At 35.7% G+C, this 11,845-nt stretch overlaps 1 protein-coding gene and 1 long non-coding RNA gene across 2 annotated transcripts in view; one reads left to right on the forward strand and one right to left on the reverse strand.

The window, feature by feature from the left end:
• Nucleotides 1-11,845, forward strand: part of LOC102673014 — a 49,514-nt gene that overhangs the window by 15,119 nt on the left and 22,550 nt on the right. The window lies entirely within an intron of this gene.
• The window catches only part of LOC116184986, a 19,567-nt gene continuing 13,165 nt past the window's right edge, over nucleotides 5,444-11,845 (reverse strand). Inside the window, exon 2 of the long non-coding RNA XR_004149674.1 lies at nucleotides 5,444-5,927. This is a non-coding gene — a long non-coding RNA (uncharacterized LOC116184986). The remainder of the gene's footprint in view (nucleotides 5,928-11,845) is intronic.

An 11,845-nucleotide genomic window follows, 5' to 3' on the forward strand; every position in this document is an offset into this window, starting at 1 on the left:
CTTTTTAATGTTAATGTATAGGTTATAAATATTCGGCATCATTTATTCTTCGATTCAATATTTATCGATATCTAAAATATGTCGAAGATTTTTGCTGCATTCTATATAAATATTTCTTTTATTTTTTTATTAATAGATATATCAATTACATTGTTATTTGTTATTTCTATAAATTATTATTTTGTAGCAAAATGTAAGCTACAAAGAAAGATAATTCGAACAGATCGATTTTAGCAAAAATATGTGCACCAGTGCACCAATCACAGGCAAGCATACTTTTACTTGAATTTAATTGGTTCAGCGTTACTTCTCAAAAAGTTATAAATAGTGGTCAACATTTGTTTCTCGTTCAGTTCAACATCTGGACACCTAAGAGTTAACAGTGTTTATATTTTAATATGTGTGTTATATGTGAACGTTTGTTTTGTCCTTTTATTTGTAGTTATATCAATCACGTTATTACTTGTATAAATTATTATTATATGTCAGATATTAGAATTAGTAGATTCTAGTATCGATAGTTTGGATATATCGAGCAAGAATAACTATAGTGTGATATTATTGATAGGCAAGTATGTAGATAGATTTATAATATATTTTTGTTTATACATTTTTTGAAGATTTTTTTTTAATTTTGTATTATTTATTTTTTATTTTTTAATTTATTTATTTTAATATTATAATATGAAATATTTTAATTTTTTGAGTAATAATTATTAGAATAGAAATTATATATAAGAATTGGTAATTGTTTTGAATATATATGTGATTTCCAAGTATTAAAAAATCTTCAAAAATATAATTATAATTTTAAATTATCTTAATCTTGCTGAATTTAAAATTATTAAAATCATATATTCAAGTGAAATCATTTATATTATATTATTAGAATTGATAGAATATAAAAAGAACATATAATTTAAAATAATAATAGTAAATAAAATTAAAATTTTATTTATTTCTATATATTTATATATGTATTCATATATAATTTACTCGGCTACGGTTGTTATTTATAATTATAGAATTAGCATTATAATCTTATTTATGATGGATCGGTAATGTTGAAAATGATTCTAGTGATTCTAGTGAAAGATTCTTAAGACTTTTACAATATAAAATCTATATTTTGTCTTTATTAAAATAATATAAAAGATTTATTTGTAGTAAAGTAATATATTTATAATTTTATCCATTTATAATGTCGATAATTTTTTTCTTAAATAATGGGAATTTTTTAATCATCGTTATGTATTTCCCGCCAATTCTTAATCTCGTGGTAGCATGCGAACTCTTGCGGTCATATTCAGTATTAAACTAAATAATCGAAGAATGAATTGAAAATTTCTATCTTATTATTATTTATAAGAATTAATATTTTATTATCATAACTTTTAATATATCTATAAAAAATCAATTGCATATTATATAAAATTATTTTAAAATTCATTCTTCTATTTCTAACTATATCAGAATATAATATTCATCGATTTTTAAAATCTTACAATTCTTCATTGTTGCATGTTTAAGATAATCTGATATAATATAATTAAATACGAGAAATTACTAAAAACTACTAAAATAAACAGCGTTAATATCTGAATTTATAAATTAATAATATTTTCGATATTAATATAATATTAAAATCATATAATAAATATAATTATTTTGTGCTATTGAACAAGATTTATTTGAAAAGCTAGTTCCACTGTTCCATTCCGAGATTTATATTTATTGTATGTACATATAGTAAGAAAACGACTGAATATCGATCATATAAATACTTACTCTTCACGTTTGTCCTTTCTACCCCTCTACGTGACGCATCACAGGATAAACTGAAACCTGGCTTACATTACGAGCAGGTGAAGGCGCCGGTGTCAGTAAACCTCCGGTCGCCTTAAAGAGCGGATCGCGTCAACGAATGTCTCTTCCTTTACGAAACTTAAGTGAACGAAAATTGTGATAGTTTTATTTCATTCCAACAATGAAAATCAATTTTTATCTATATCGTGTTAGTTCGTGAATGAATTTTATTTCATGTGCCTTTTGAATTATGTATCAGGAAGGTTGAACACGGAACACGTGTGATTTAAAAGAAATTCAGGTAATATCTTTGCATTGTTTTTTGATTTTTTCCAAAATTAATATTATGAAATAATCAAACGAATCATTGAAATTTAAAATTAGATATTGCTTGATTATCTATATATAAATATTTCTTAGAAATTAGAATTTAGAAACTGGATTTTGTATCTAAGAAATAACGGTGTGTTTAAGGATCGGTCAAGATGTTACCGAAGATAACTTCACATAAACATAGGACATTAATGTTTTTTATTTTGTAAATATTTCCCAATGATGACGATCTCGTTTGAACTTCCTTGCTCTATCTCTTTAAAGAAACGCTGATTTGATTATCTCTCTAACGTATTTTCGTTTATGAAAAAAAACTTAACGAGCAATTTCATTTATACACGATCGATTGCGAAAAAAAACACGCAATATCAAATCAGGGCAAGTAACTTTTATATACATATGCACATGTGACGAGAAGCTTCTGCTAATAAATCAGCGGAAGAATGTGTCTATGTTCATTGCGAAAAAAAACGGTGATCGTTAGTTTTGTGCCAATTATTGCAATTATAAAATACCGTGTTTTTTTTCTTAATGCAAAATCACTCGGCACGTTTTCTCGGCAAATGATTACATTGACGTTATTATTCCTCTGTTTGTTGCATACACAACCGTGGAATACATTGGAGTACTATTGTTCTCTTCAATGAAAACCCTTGCACGGTGGAATGAGTTTTATTCAGAAGAAAACAAGCCGTGGAATCAGGACTATTATTCTTCCACGATCTATTCGCGATGAATAATAATTATGAAATATTTCGTGGGATAAAGAAACTTGGTCGAATCGACAAAGGAGAATTATTAGCCTTATAGCAAAGTCTTAAGCGTGGTTAAATTTTCTACATCGATTCAATTAACACTGTCATAGTAGCATCTTCTTGGTAACTACTTTCTTTGTTTTGTGCACATTGGTGACTAAATAACTCGGTGAACTAGTATTGCGTAACTACATGAATGTACACACATAGAAGTCGTGCGAATCGGTAATGCAAACTCGAGTAATTATTTATATTTGAAGAAATTAATGATACAGAAGCAATCGAGTATAACAAATAATAAGAATTTCTTACGCCATTATTTTTTTTGCTACTACGACTAGAAAATATTCCGTTTCGATATTATTATTATCATTATTAATCATACAATGAAATTTTATTCGATGTTGATTCACGTCAGGGATATTTCATGTATCAATTGATTCTATCGATATTTTCGATTCGTCGAAAATTAGATAAAAAATAATTTTAAATAGTAACGATATACTCTGCAGCCTGAAAGCGACGTAAAATATTTATAATACACGTGTACGATTCATCCTCTTTTACATGGAATAAAATCACCGATAATGGAAATGACTATCATTTCGGGTTTAAATAAATTAGCCATTCGATCCATCCTGGACGTAACATAACGGTGCTTCGATTTCGTGCTCATAGATTCTACATTTCAACGTAATGATTTTATTGGCCGGCATACGCACCAATTTACGTAAATACGCACTGTCTACTTTTTCTTCTTCTTCTTCTACCTCGTGCAGCTGTTATCCGTTTCACATTGCACGAGGATTCTTTTGATGATGACTCGTTAAACGTAACTTATAACTCGATACCAACTTACGATATACCGAGCAATTTAATGCCCTCTGATGCTAATAAACCAATTCCACGGCCTGGTTACCTAGCCAATCATAAGACGTACAGCTTCGATCAGGTCATTTCGTCTAACAGAACGATTGATTAAGACGAGATCTGAGAGGAACAAGCAGAATTATCCCGGAAAGGACTTGAAAAGAAACAATCATAAATTTCTTTGAATTTAGTTCGATCGATTCTATCATTTAAAAAACGGCAAAGTATATATACATTAGTACGTGTATAATCTATTAAGCTAATCTATTGCATTTTTCTCTTATTCTCTCATTGATGAATGAATATTAATCGTCTATCTTTATAATTATAAATCGAAAAATGAAAGATAACTATCATATCGATTAATCGTAGAAAGTAGTAACGAAGCTATCTTATTTACAGATAAACGATATTGCGATAACTGATATCTTTATAACGCGAAATGAAATTGGAATACGAATATTGAATTTTTTAGTATACATTCTTTTAATGTTATCAGAGATTGAAAGTACAAAACCTCTATTTCTTAGATCACAAGGAACAAAGTATACTAATATACTCTTCACGTTACTTGATGGTATAATAAGTATAAGATAAACGAATAACGCATATTTTGGAAACATCGGATTGTTTTCCTGAGAACTTCCGTTAGATCGTACATGTTAATATATTAACGAAGAAACACGATTCTTTTACCACATAGGAGAGAATAAATTGCTCGTTAATTTCTACCAACATTACTCGAAGCGAAACGAATTGCGATATTCTTCCAATTTAATGTGAACGATAAGCCAAATTCGAAACACGTTTTACTTTCAATGATAAATATTTATATGCAGTCGCATTGATTAAATTTCTACTATATAAATAACTGTGTACGCATATCTACGGAATTACAGTTAGAAAAGAACTGAGGTTCGGAACAAAAGTTCGATGTCAGATACGAAGAGCTTAAATCAAATCGACTAAACAAGTTTTACTAAACACGATCATAAAAAAAAATGAGAGAAAGAAATTACTCTATTAAAGCAATATGCAATCGAGATCTAAGAATGTAAATTATTGAAGTCGAGTTAATGAACATGCATGAGTTATATTTATAATAATCCGGATATGAAATAACGGGTGTAACGATGATAAATTTCTATACACGATTCCAGAACGATAGATTAGAATCAATTTGTGGGGTACTTGAACTTCACGCACTCGCACGCCTCTTAATTTCTTGGTGTAATTAAAACGAGAGAAACCAGGTATTTTTGTTTTTATATTTAATCTCGCAACTTTCAAAGTCGTGCTCGTTCATATTGTAATTTCTCGCATTTAACGATCAATGCAACCGATGCAACGGAATATTATATTTCCGTTTCTTAAACGGACCGGTTCAGATTAATACACAGTTTCCTCGCATTCCAATGGAAAGTAGTTCAGGGACATCTCATCGATATTAGATAGTATTTCAACTCGTTTAATTTTCAACGTTTAACGACCCGAGACGATATCATTCGACGCATCGATCACTTTCCCGTAACGTATGTCAAAAAATTAAATTGTTAGAAACTAATATAATACGCGTGCACGCGATGCGCAAACACGTCGATCGTCCAGTTGAAAGATCGTTGGAGCAATAAAAACTAAAAATTAAGATATATAGACCGTGACGATTGGAGAAGCCGGCCGACACGCGACAATTTCTTTCTCTATTCTCCGCCACGGCCGCGTAAAAATTTCACCATGGTTGCTCCTCCTCGAAGAAAGTTAATAAGAAAGTTTCCTCCTCGTTAATTGCCGGGACAAACGCATTTGCCTCGGTTTTTAAACGCAATCGAATCATTTGAATGGGGTGATTTTTATAGAACGTTTTTAACCGTTGAGTTGTGAGCGACGAACGATCGTCCGGGAAAATTACTGAAATCGTAAATCGATCTGTCCGGAAAATGGTAATCGGTAACGTTTTGCCGCATGTAATCAGTTGACGTGATAAATGGCGAGATATTTATTATCGCGAAAGCGCGTGCAACGCGCCTCTCATTGATCCAACGTGCTACACTTCTTTTTCCTCTTCCTCTTCTTGTCGGTGCACGTAGTATTTTTCTTTTCTGTCTTTCTCTCTCTCTCTCTCTCTCTTCTTTTTCCCTTACTAGTAGCAACAGGCTGATGCATCTGCAACAGGTTCCCAGATGATCTAAAGGTTAAAAATACAGAAGATACGGTAACCATAAATTAGTCGATTGACTGAAAGAAATGTGAGAAACGAAGCGACTTACGCATAAACTTTCCTGGTACGGATATAATACAACGATACCACTATTATCGTCGTCATCGCCGTAATCATTATCGTTATTATCATCCGTTAATTACCTGCGTCCAATTACCTGCCGCATCTTAACATTTTTTCTCTCTCACCTAGGAACGCTTATTTTCGATTCCATTCACCGTTACCGTTTCAAGCTAGAGACCGCGTTAATACATTATTAAACACATACAAGAACCATTTATATTTCCGTGTTTTCATAGTGAAAAATCAAGGAGAAACAGGGACACACTCGCATTGGATTAATTAGAAGAAAGTCGCGTACGAAATCAACTTTCCATCGCAACGTCTGTCCATCAACTGGAAATATTTAATTAAATAGAATTATTTTTTAACGACTCGTAATTGTCTACTATGTAGATCTCCTCGGATCAAACTAGTCTCGCGATGTTTGAGTGACATTTGTTTGCTCAACTGATTCATTATTTATATGCTTAAGCATTTTCTTTGTTGATACGTTGAATAATCTTCCATTCAAGCGATTCGAAAGCCACGCTACGAAGATAAAAATATCGAACGAAAAAGTGATCACGGCGTATAAAAGATCTTGGTTTTGATTTTCAATTTTTCTTTGTCGAACTATTTTTCCATGTGACGTGAAAATGGAGCGTGTAATTGGTATAAATGTTATAAAAAGCGGCATTCAAAACGTATATGTTCTTTCAGGTTGAGCGAATAATAGAGCGGAGTATCTCGTTCTTGTTGCGATCGAAAGAGGCCGATCCATACCGTGGACCATGGTTCCCCGTTTTTACGAGATCTTATTTATCCACCGGCTTCCGGAAGCGTCTGAGAGGTTTTTCAAGACCAAACGCAAGAAGCAGACGATCGGTTTGCAGTAAGAGAGCAAACGGTCTGCGGACGGTCCATTAAATCGAACAATCGGGAACACGGGAACGAGATAATCGTTCGTTCACGTTTACTTTCCGCTACTGTACAATCGATTCATTGTAAAAGCTATTGCGTAACAATGACAACCGCATCAAATATCTTTCCTCGTTTTTTTTCAATTCCAAATTTGGCATTTTCTCTTAACGAAAAATTATTGGATTGAAAATAGATTTTTCAAATATGAAATTCAAAATGTGAACGAAAAATTAGAAGTGGCGAGGAAAATCAATGGATCTGATTACACGAAACACGCTTGTCCTTTAATTAGTTTAATAATAATATATATTATTTGTAAGAAGTCATTGCATCTCAATCGCGTGATTATTTCGATTGGTCCAGCTCGAAATAGCTCTTCGATTAATTCTTCTCGAAAAGATCCCACGGAATACTTGTAATTCGCGTATAAATCACGAGACCACCATTGGATACAATCACGACGCCTCTATGTCGTTTCCTAGTGGTCCGTGTAAACACATCACGTGGTTAAAAGCACGTGTAGCAATGCCGTGGCCCTCGTCTTGCATAGGGAATGAGGCTGGCGTGGCTGAATTTCAGCCGATCGAACGTGAATTTCTGCGAGCGCGCACGACTTCCTCTCGCGCATTCCATGCCCGTTACACACGGCGACTCGGCATTCCAACCACGGAGTTCCTAAAGCCTCGTTCACAGTGCACCAAGTTGCCTGTTGTATGCACCAACGATGTAACCGTGACTTCGCGTTTCTTTGTCCGTTGGCCAGAACAAAGATACACTCGTGCCGGCGGAAGTGTCGATTTTGTACGCGAAATCGTTTTCCCTTGTCCCAAGGAAACGTTCTCACGACCCGCTGCGATTCGTTACGCCACGACAATCCCAGTCGTTCTCGCTCGATGTTCGCTATTACACCGAGAACGAACGAATTTTCTTTCGCTTTCAACTCCGTTCGATAAAATATCCGATAAAATATCCGTTCGGTAAAAAATCCGAGGTTTCGTTGGCCGATGCATCGTTGCAAAATTTATACTTTCCATGTGTTGGGATTTATCGTCGTGCGCTATCATCCTCCATGTAATCGTATCATTAGAAACATAAACTTGCCGAATTGCAAAGTATCGTCGGTGCAAAATTACAACCGCGTCGCGTTTCCCATCTCAAGTAGAAGTTAAAAGTAAGAGAAACGATAACGGGGTGTATCTCGTTGGATCGTTGTATCGTTTTATATCCATCGTGTTTCCGCTATGCGAAAAGTCTTTAAAATTTTCAACGATCCTTCCTCGGATTTCTTCCATGCGAGCGAGTGTAATCGTGCAAGAAGCACGAGCATGGACAGGTCTTCCTCGGGAGTATAAACGCCGCGCCGTTGCAAAACGCGAGGAATCGAAGCACGTAACGGTGCAACAAGATCGAGGTAGCGCTTTATATGGTCCTGTAAATTAGATTTCTGTTGGTCCCCGTTGCCAAACATCATTCCGGATTCGAGCTCTCTCTCTTCCTCTGGTATCTCGTTTTCCCTCATTTCCGTCCTCGACGACACACCGGTGCACGTGTGTCCGCGTTAAAGATACAGTTATGCACTTCACGAAGGAGAGAGGGATGGAACTCAGACAGACGAAGGATCCGTTTTATAACTAGAGATTCATAACGGCACACGATCTCACAATGGACACTAGCTGGCAAGCAACGACGGGACCAATGCCTCTGTCCGATGGAATCGATGTCTTTCACGAACCACCGGTTTCTCCATCGCGTTCTAGCAATATCGCAGAAACAATGGCACCCGACAGGATCGAGTTATTCTTTTCTCAGTGTTTCGTGGAAAAAGAGGAAGTTTTCGTACCAACTTTTTCTTCAAATCATAAATTTTTGTTTAACAGATATAGTATATAGGATACGATATATAGGACGTAGAATAAAACGTCGCAATCCTTGTTTGCGATCTCCTTTCGATCGTTTCGACTGGATTACCGAGCATTGTATAAAATCGAAAGCATCTCCGGATAGACGCGGATAGGCGAGGACGCGTATCTAAACCTGGTAGCGGGAAACGTGTATTTCAGACCGGTTTCTTGGAAATGGACGCAAAATATACGTAAGAATGTTCAATGGATATTGAAAGAGTTCATCGTTGACCGCGTACGAGAATTTAGGTAGCGAGTACAATTGATAAGAGTGAAATCAAACGAGACGATACATACGTGTACATAAATGTATTAGACGGTACGCAAGATTCGATCGTATAAATGTGAATGCGACGATGAATAATTAATAGCACCGTGTATCGTCGAATAAATATCTATTGCACGTTTAGCTTGGAACAAATTCGATGAAAATTCGTTACGATACAAGCAAGATAAAAAAAATTTATCGGAGAAACGATTGAAAATACGATGCATGGCGATATTTTTTTTCCGCGATGTATTAATAATAGGCGTCGTATCGATGAAATGGAATTTGATTGACGTTAATTAGTGTTATGCAATACGAGAATGAGAATACGAAAACGAGAATACGAAAACGTAAACGAGAATAACTTGGTGGTTATTCATTATTTCTTTCTTAGGCGGAGTATTCGCAAGGAGGAGGATGAGCGCGACAGTTGGTTCGTCACAAAAGTAAAACGACCACTTCCCCTTTCCGAGCTGCAACTTGCCTTGCAAATCGTCCCAGCATAAAACGAAGCGTCGTTTCACCGGTGGGGAAAAAATAATTATCCAGTGGTGTCTTTTTGTGGAAAACGGAGTAGTCTTCCGTTAGAAACCGCCGTGAAACGCGATCGGAGACACACGACATGATAGAAAGCACTAGTTTCACGCATCTTAATGGGTTAATAACGATAATCCTAGGATTGGGACCATCCTCCTTGATCGACGATATTCTTTCGTAAAAATAATAACGCCTTCCGCTTGCCGATCCCGGTGAAAAGCATTTCGACCCCTCGGCTAGAAAGTGTTCGTGTTCGTGTGGAAAGAAGCGACGATCAATGGGCGTATCTCGTCTCTTGCTCGAGCATTAATGACTTCAATTTCCTGTGGATACAGCGGCTAGCATCAAGAGACGAATCATTCATGTCGAGGACGGATTATAGCGTGCATTAGCGCTGGGAAAACGAAAGAAAATCATTTTCCAAGTCTCCTCTTAATAGCTATCAAAGAGAGTATTCGAATATATTGTCGAATGGTATGGAAACAATCCTTATAATAATTCGTTCCGTTTAAAATTTCTGATTGTATCGTGGCTAAGAATCGATTTAATCGCTACCAGTAACCGACCATACTACTGGATACGATTCATTCAAATATTATTCAGTTTTTTGAGCGTGACTGAGATCGAAACGCAGACACGAACAAAGAGTTGTTGTATAATATTCGACCGATCGAGATCTCACCGTGATCGAATCACCATTGTAAATCGAGTCTTAGATCCTCAGGCTTTCCTCGAATCTAATTTTTGTCTAAACTTTTTCCATAGAAACACTCGAACAAGTTTTATTTTCTTAGTTTAGAAATTACCGTTCTTTAATTTTTAATTGAAATAAATCGATAAATCGCGCTTTGTCGGCAAACGTAAGTGAGACCACTGACACGATTACTCGCACGCTTTTACCGCCTTCATGATTCATAGCATAGGTTAAATTCGTACCACGAATGGGACACACCCAAGACTCCCAGCCTGCAATCACCAAGCTATATCTGCTTGCAAATCTTTGCAAATACCGAACGCGATCCTCTCGTTTGGAATTTCTTTCGATGGTTGAATGATCGTTGAATCAGTGATAACTGTGAGTCAAGGTGGAAGCCTGGTCATCGCGTGTTTAGGGTTAACGAACCAGAAATATTTAAAAGCAGGCACGGCAGGCATTTTTGAATGCATAATTTATCGCGACGAGGAGAGCGTTTACGCGGATTCATCGTTGACTCGTCGATATTACCGTGGTAAAAAATCGAGTTAGCACTCTTCTCTGTGTTTAGACTATCCATAGGCTGGCCTTAGCCGGGTGGTAATTCTTCTCGTGTCTCTGTTCCACCTAGGCGAACAACGTATCATTTCGCGTTGCACAGACTCTCGCTCGTCATGTTTAATGCGATAACAACTAACAATCAGCCGGGTCTACGCACGCGCGTATGAAAATCACCGGCAAGGAAAGTGTTACCTTTGCTCGGTCCGACTGCAATTGTGCCTCGAGTGTCGGAATTTTCTTCGAATTGCCTTCCTTTGGTTTGGGGAAAAAAAATAAAAAAAAAAAAAAAAGAAAAAAAGAGAAAATGCTCAAAGTGCATGGAATAAATAATAACCAGATATTACAAGCGGGAGAAATTTTGGAAAGCGAGAAATGCATTTCTTTTTAATTTCAGTTTTACGAACTGTGACTATCCGTTCAATGGCGATACAATAGCGATTCGTGAATCTGGAACGTAAAAAGTTAGTCTCGATATCCAACAACACCCAGATAATTTTACTAATTATATACACTTTCGATTCCATCCGCTGGTATATAATCTTCTCTATATCTAATCGTAGCTTTCTTAGAAAAAAAAAAAGGAAGAAGATTATGAAAAAGAAGAAAACGAAAGTATTCGCGCTACTTTTCCTCGTTGGAAATGGAATTTTTCTCGGTTATCCCCGAGGAGGTCCCGATTGCTTATAATCGTCAACTATGTGTTTACGGCCGTCATTTTCAGTTGGTCGAGCGACCATTTACCGGACGATATTCAAATAATCTCGATCGTTGCTCGCTCGAGCGAGTCGAAGCCAACGAGATGACCGGCGAGATCCAATCTCACATTTATTATCCTGGACCGCGGCGGTGGTTGCGGTAGCTTTGCATCTCCCTCTTTCTTTTCCACCCGTCGCCCTTTATTTCCTTCCCTTTCCTTCCTCTCTTTTTTTTTTTCTCTTT

Source organism: Apis dorsata, unplaced genomic scaffold, assembly GCF_000469605.1.
Source record: "Apis dorsata unplaced genomic scaffold, Apis dorsata 1.3 scaffold_82, whole genome shotgun sequence".
Taxonomy (NCBI): Eukaryota; Metazoa; Arthropoda; class Insecta; order Hymenoptera; family Apidae; genus Apis; species Apis dorsata.